This window comes from Micropterus dolomieu, linkage group LG20, assembly GCF_021292245.1.
Source record: "Micropterus dolomieu isolate WLL.071019.BEF.003 ecotype Adirondacks linkage group LG20, ASM2129224v1, whole genome shotgun sequence".
Classification (NCBI taxonomy): Eukaryota; Metazoa; Chordata; class Actinopteri; order Centrarchiformes; family Centrarchidae; genus Micropterus; species Micropterus dolomieu.
Genome location: NC_060169.1, coordinates 4845848 through 4852598, shown reverse-complemented (window position 1 = coordinate 4852598; position 6751 = coordinate 4845848). Strand labels below are relative to the sequence as shown.

The window sequence follows — 6751 nt, the reverse complement described above, 5'->3', positions numbered from 1 at the left end:
GGATAAATTAAAAAAGGCAATTATAGCGCTACAGCTGGGAAGGCACAGTAGATTATTTGGCAAACAAAGCTGTTGCTAACCGGTGTGCATTCAGACCAAACGCGAATTTAATCCTTAACTAACACTTTCCTCGCGAGGGTTTTATCACTGGACAACTGCCAAGTGTACACACACAACGCAATAACGCGAATAAACACAACTCAAAATTACTACAGCTGTATGAACCAAAGTGAACATTTTGCTGTGATTTAATTGCAATAAACAGATCAAACCGAACTAACTAATAACTACAATATGATGCTAATTTTTTAAACGTATGAATTCATGCTTTGGCAGGTCTGTCAGCAAGTCAGCAGGACAACACCTTCTAAAATGTTTTCTGAATGGATTTTGGAGCGATCGGGACTATGCTATGCTAACTTGTTTGCAGTAAAGTACAACGATAGCTGGAGTAAAGTTACAGAGACATATTTTCTGAACTAACCTAGTACTTCAACTTCCTCGCTTCCAGTTTTGTCCGTTTTTTACATAAATGTGAAGTAGTAGTCCAACAAAGCTCTGGTTGTCAACAGATGCTAACAACAACATTGAACTATAAGCCGCATGGGTTGCTGAAGTTAGCTATTGCACAGGTGTGCCTCAGGCTGGCCACAATAAAAGGCCACTCGAAAATGTTTAGTTTCACTGTATTGTGGGGTCCGGGGGGGTCCAGAAACCAGTCAGTATCTGGTGTGACCACCATTTGCCTCACGAAGTGCAACACATCTCCTTCGCATAGAGTTGATCAGGTTGTGGAATGTTGGCCGACTCCTTTTCAATGGCTGTGCGAAGTTGCAGTCAGGTCGAGACCCCCGATGAGGATGACGAGCATGCAGATGAGCTTCCCTTAGACGGGTCCTGACAGTTTGTGCAGAAATTCTTTGGTTATGCAAACTGATTGTGGTAGCAGCTGTCTGGGTGGCTGGTCTCAGACGATCCTGGAAGATGCTGGATGTGGAGGTCCTGGGTTGGTGGTTGTGAGGCCGGTTGGATGTACTGCCAAATTCTCAGATATGCCTTTGGAGACGGCTTATGGTTGAGAAATGAATATTGAATTCACGGACAACAGCTCTGGTGGACATTCCTGCAGTCAGCATGCCAATTGCATTGCTCCCTCATAACCACAGCCTAAGGCACACCTGTGCAATACCCATGCTGTCTGATCAGCATCTTGATATGCCACACCTGTGATGTGGATGGATTATCTCAGCAAAGGAGAAGTGCTCACTAACACAGATTTTGACAGATTTGTGTTAGATCTTTGAGTTCAGCTCATGATGAATGGGGGCAAAAACAAAAGTGTTGCGTTTATAATTTTGTTCAGTGCAGAAAACAGAAAGGGGGAAAATCCTACGCATAATAAAAACACACCCTTGGTCAAAGACCTGTGTTTGACGTCATGACAATAACAATGAAAATGAGCAGTGACATTGGGCTTTCTACAAAAGAGGGTGAGCTGAAAATGAAAATGAGCAGCTGGTTCCGTATCTGTATTTCTATGAATGTTTCTTATATTAATGCTGCACAAATGCTGCTCCTAATGGATGTTTACTTTGTTCTAATCAAGCACAAGAAAAGGAGAAAGGAGAAGATGGATGGCGGCAGAGGAGGCATGGAGGTAAATAAAGGATCTAACTTCAGAAGGCAACAGCCTACATTTACCTACAGCTATCCGTCATCCGTAATCATGTAGACCCCATGCTGTTTAAATATGAACAAATATGAACAGCATGCAATGGTTACAAACAAATAATCTCATGTTGACTCTTGTGGACTCAGTGGACAGAGAGGGAGACAGGAAAGAACTGGAGAGGTGGTGAGTGAGAAGAGTGGTTTTTGGAAACTATGATAGAATACAATAGAGAAAGTCATCAATCATTTCCCTTTTTAGCCACCTTATATAGATCCATACACACACAGTCAAGGATGTGCGTCTTAGACTTTGTTTACAGTTTGGGCATTTGATCAGGGGCCTTGAACATACCCAGGATGTTTTTTCATTATCCGGCTTCAGTAACCCTAACAATCGGGATCAGGATAAGTGGTCACACGAACAACTCGGTATGCAACCCAGAGTTTCCCAATCCAGACATGAGCGCGTTCACCCTAAAGAGGCGGTGTTAGCAGCAGATGACCAATCGCAAACATGAACAAGTCTACTGGCAGCAGAGTGGTATATTTTACTAACAAAGAGGAATCTATAATATTAGACAAATAGACATACAGTAGTTACATAACACAGCTGCAGCTGACACATGCAGGAAGACAGAAAATCGCCGACAGTGTAAATGCTTAGGCTAAATGAACAGACATAGCCAATTATAATGTGTTGACTTGATGTGCTCTTATGACGTCTTACATTATAAGACTCGGGCACTGAAACCAACTTTACTTTCATTTTTAACTTTTTCATAATCCTCTTCAACAAAGTTCTTATGATGAGACTGGCGATTAGTCCACATCCATCAACCTAAGGACCTTTCATTTCCCCATCATTCCCAGGCAGAGGAAATTCCTGTGCTTCTCATTCAGGGGAATCCATTTAACGTTACACATTTCCTGACGGCTATTTAGGACCCTTTAAAATAACCATCAGTAAATGTGTGATTGGATTTCCCTGAATCTCGTCACAATAACTTTGTTGAAGAGCATAATAAAAAACACACTAAAGAAGAAAAAAAATATATGAAGAGCAGGAATCAAACCAGCAATCCTCAGGGAATCCATTGTGAGTCCTGTGCTCTACCAACTAAGCTAATCACACTGTGAAGTACTTCCAATGATCCCAAAGAAACACACCGGCCGTCCCCTGTATTCAGCTGTAGTTTGATCTCGAGATCACGAGAAAATTATCCCGTTTCCCATCATGGGAAAACAGAGTAAAATAAATATTTGAATTGATGGCCCCTTAGGGCTTCCGTACTGTACTTCAAAAGCTACATTATTTAAGTATGTGAACTTGATGTGACATGTCTTAATTTAGCTAGTTATACACAAAAGAGAAATTCACAAATTGAAAGTTCATCACCAAGAGTTAATCTTTGTCACATTGTGCGTGAGTTATTTGGTGAATTGACCCTTTAAAGGGAGCAATCATAACTTGGGAGAATGCCATAACTTTCGCTGTGGGATATAAATACCAGCAACGTGGCTTGTGAATGCATGTAAATACCTTCATGAATGCTAATGGCACATTTACAATACAAAGCAGTGCGTTCAAGAAGGTGAAGGAGCCCGAACATAATGCGTTTGCTACATAACAGATGGTTACATCGGGCTGTAAATTTCCTCACGCAAGGCCAGCAACTCCACCATGATTTGACCCAGGTGGCGAGGAGAATGGTGTGAGAGGGAAGATGGAGAAAGGTGAAGATTGTAGTTCAGGAGCTTTGTTTCTTGCTATAGCGAAGCGATAATCAATGCCGGTCTATCAGGCCCAGTGGGGGAAGAAAGTGTTGTCAGGACCAGTGGTCAGGGATAGTGTTCAATGTGAAATGGCAGCAAAGGTCAGGAGCTTTCATGCATGGGAAACAAAACTAGAGTAGCTTCCTTTTTCAACCAGACCTTGAAGTTAGTGATGAAAGTCAGCACAGTTTCTCACATCATGATTATAGAGATGAAAGACGAAAAAACTCTGTATTCGCTGTGAAACGAACACACTCTTCAGTCACACTCCGTTTCTTATTTCATCCAACGCCGCCTCTGCAGCACAGCCACTTTATTGTGTTGCATTGTTTCCAAGTTGATTCGACTAAAATGAGATGAGACACATTCATTCCCGCAGGACAGGACAAAAGCTCTCCAGAGTAGAATCACTGGACTGGAGCTTGAACAAAAAAAAAAGATAAAATCCTCATGTGTCAAGGTTGCTTTTCCCTGCTCATGTAAAATGGCTTGTCATTCATAAAACAGATTATGTTTAAATCTGGAGTTCTGGCAGCATTTATTGATGATTAATTTAAGTAAAGTTTTACGTCATTTAATACATTTCCTGGTAACTTGCAAGCATTTTCTCTCTCAACATAGTTCTTTCATATCTGAATAAGCTATTGTAGAATATTTATGTAACACCTATACACCTACATGTCAAAAAGCTTTAACAGAATGTTACATATTTGATATCTGAAAAGGGTTTTGGTTTCGTTCATTGTTCATTTCTGTTCAACATAGCACCGTGTGACCTGCCTCCTCTAAAGGCCGGCCGGCGCTACCTTCCTTCATAATAAAGAGAGAGTTTCACACGGTGCTCTCAGTGTTTGAGCGTCTGATGAGCGCACGGACTATGTAGCGTTAATGGGTTTGTGAGTGCTGTGGAAGCCCGTCCTCCTGACCCTGGCGTGTGTCGGATAGCCCTTCCAGAGCTCAGCGAAGAAAAACGGCCTTATTAGCCCAGTTCATTAAAATCATTAATAGTCATGAAATGAGAGGCACCAGAGTCCAAAAGGCTTAATGCTCCATCCATATTAATTAGACACCCACAAATCTGAAGTGAGGGAAACCGGGGCTGCTGCAGCTCCTGGCACAAACACACACAAACACGCACACACACACACATTTAAGTAACTTGCCTACTGTGGCATAACCTCCTCACACCCCCTCCCCCTCCCTCCCCCAACTGTCACCGCTGCTGCCCTCCTGTTACTACTCCCGATTAAATTCCGTTTTAATTAAAACTGATCACATTAAGAAACTGATGTGGTTAATTAACTGGACTCCGGTGGAAGTGCCTTCCTCTACATCTGACGGCTGCATTGTAAAACACTTCCCGTCGAGGGGAAGTGCGCTGCATGTAATATCACCAGCATCCCCGCTCCCCTCCCCCACTTCACACGATCCTCATTTCTATTTAAATTCACTGCAAAACTCATCTGTCTTAACAAGTCATTGAGACTCATTTACAGGCTTCAAGACTCTACGAAAAAATCTCCTAACCCGGTGAATCCATGCGCTGCAATTTCTCTTGCTTAAAGGGATTTCCTATAAAGGTCGGTATCTTTAAAGGGGCTATCAATAGAATATGACTTGGTAACGTCTAGTGGCAGATGTAGGAAACCACAATTGCGAAATGTGTGTCCTTCTGCACAATCCTTAATTAACTTCATCAAATTCACTTTGTGATTTCAGCATACTACATGCTGCTGACTTTAAAGATAAAATAGGTTGTTTACTTGCCTAACAAATTCAATCCCAAATACAAATCAGTGTTCGGAAAGGTACAAAACACGAGGTGATTAGTTTTGGGAGACTTGAAATGAGCTTTCCCAGCAAATAAACAGATACCAGGAAAGGTGGTGTTTTCCCAGTAAATACACAGAGCCAGTGTGAAATTTGTAATTCTCTGCAACCGGCACTGATTTACAGCAGTTGAATAAATCTCAGTGATGTATTATGGTTACTATGTATAAAGCAGCATTAAAATACATTGCTCAATTGTACCTTTAAAGCTGGGGCGGGCAAGGTAGGCAATGATGGAGAACTAGACTTTTATAGTTGGCTGTGCCACCCCTTCCTGGTGTTTCTGCTGTTTTTCCCTTCCTTGTGTTTCATGTTTGTCTCCTGTCTGTCTTCTCAGTGTGTGGGTGTGTGTTGCATGGCCGTGGCAAGCACATGCAGGAAGACAGATCCCATTTTCGTTTTAAAACGCTGGGGTAGCGTATTTAGTGCGGACAGGCAAAAACAGGGACTCTGAAAACGATGACGCAGATACTGGGTCTTATCAGTCATGCAAAGCAAAAACACAACTGCACTGACAGTGTTTTTGTTTGGGTGGACGGAGATAGTTTTTTTTTGTTTGTTTTTTACGTAGTAGTGTGGATGTAGCCTGAGACTCGTCTACTAATCAAGACCTGCAGTATACAGTCACAGGAAAAAGTGTGTGAACGCTTTGGAATTAATGTTACCTGGATTTCAAAATTGCAAACAAAATTCCACTTGACCGTTGTTCAGGTCTGATCTGCAACTTCAGGATACGTGTGGTTGAGGTTGTTGCTGGAGGAAGGTCAACCAGTTGTTAAATCTAAGGGTTCACATACTTTTTCCACCCTGCACTGCGAATGTTTACACGGTTTGTTCAATAAAAAGATGAAAACATGTAATTGTTCTTACTTTGGTATTACTTTAAGCACATGTTGTCGTGACTTAAATGAAGATCAGATCACATTTTAACGACCAATTTATGCAGACATCCAGGTAATTCCAGAGGATTCACTTCAGTTTGTCTGTTCATCTCTGTGGTATTTATGCTACAGCCAAACTTCTGAATCTCTTTTTGCTCTTGTTTCCCGATCTTCTGCCTGACTCTGTTTTTGCTTGTGCTTCAGGTTTTGTTCCCTGCCAGAGATCTCACTCTGTCCACATCATTCAGCGCCTCACCTGCTGTTCCACCGCATGCCCAGCTCACTGCGTCTGCCTGCCTTTTTGCAAGAGTTCTAGCAACAAACCTCAGTTGCACATTTGTGAAGTTGTGAATAAACCCGAACTGTGAATTTCTCTTGAAATCCTTGTCTGTGTCCTGCTCTTGGATTCTCAGGAGTATTAAACGGAGACAGCTAGATTTTAAAAGTATCTAACTGAAATCATCCCACCCCCTCCCTTCACGCCTCCCTCCAAAGCCACGCCCCCAAAACACATTTTCATGCACCGTGAGTTCATGCAGGTAGGCAGGCCAGACAATAATTTAATTTGTTCATTCGGCCGTGCTTATTTCAGCCCT

The 6751-nt window shown here is 42.1% G+C and overlaps 1 long non-coding RNA gene across 1 annotated transcript in view; it reads right to left on the bottom strand.

Annotated features, from left to right (window-relative positions):
- The window catches only part of LOC123959301, a 12335-nt gene extending 5799 nt beyond the window's left edge, over positions 1-6536 (bottom strand). Inside the window, exon 1 of the long non-coding RNA XR_006822262.1 lies at positions 6412-6536. This is a non-coding gene — a long non-coding RNA (uncharacterized LOC123959301). The remainder of the gene's footprint in view (positions 1-6411) is intronic.
- Positions 6537-6751: the final 215 nt, after the last annotated feature.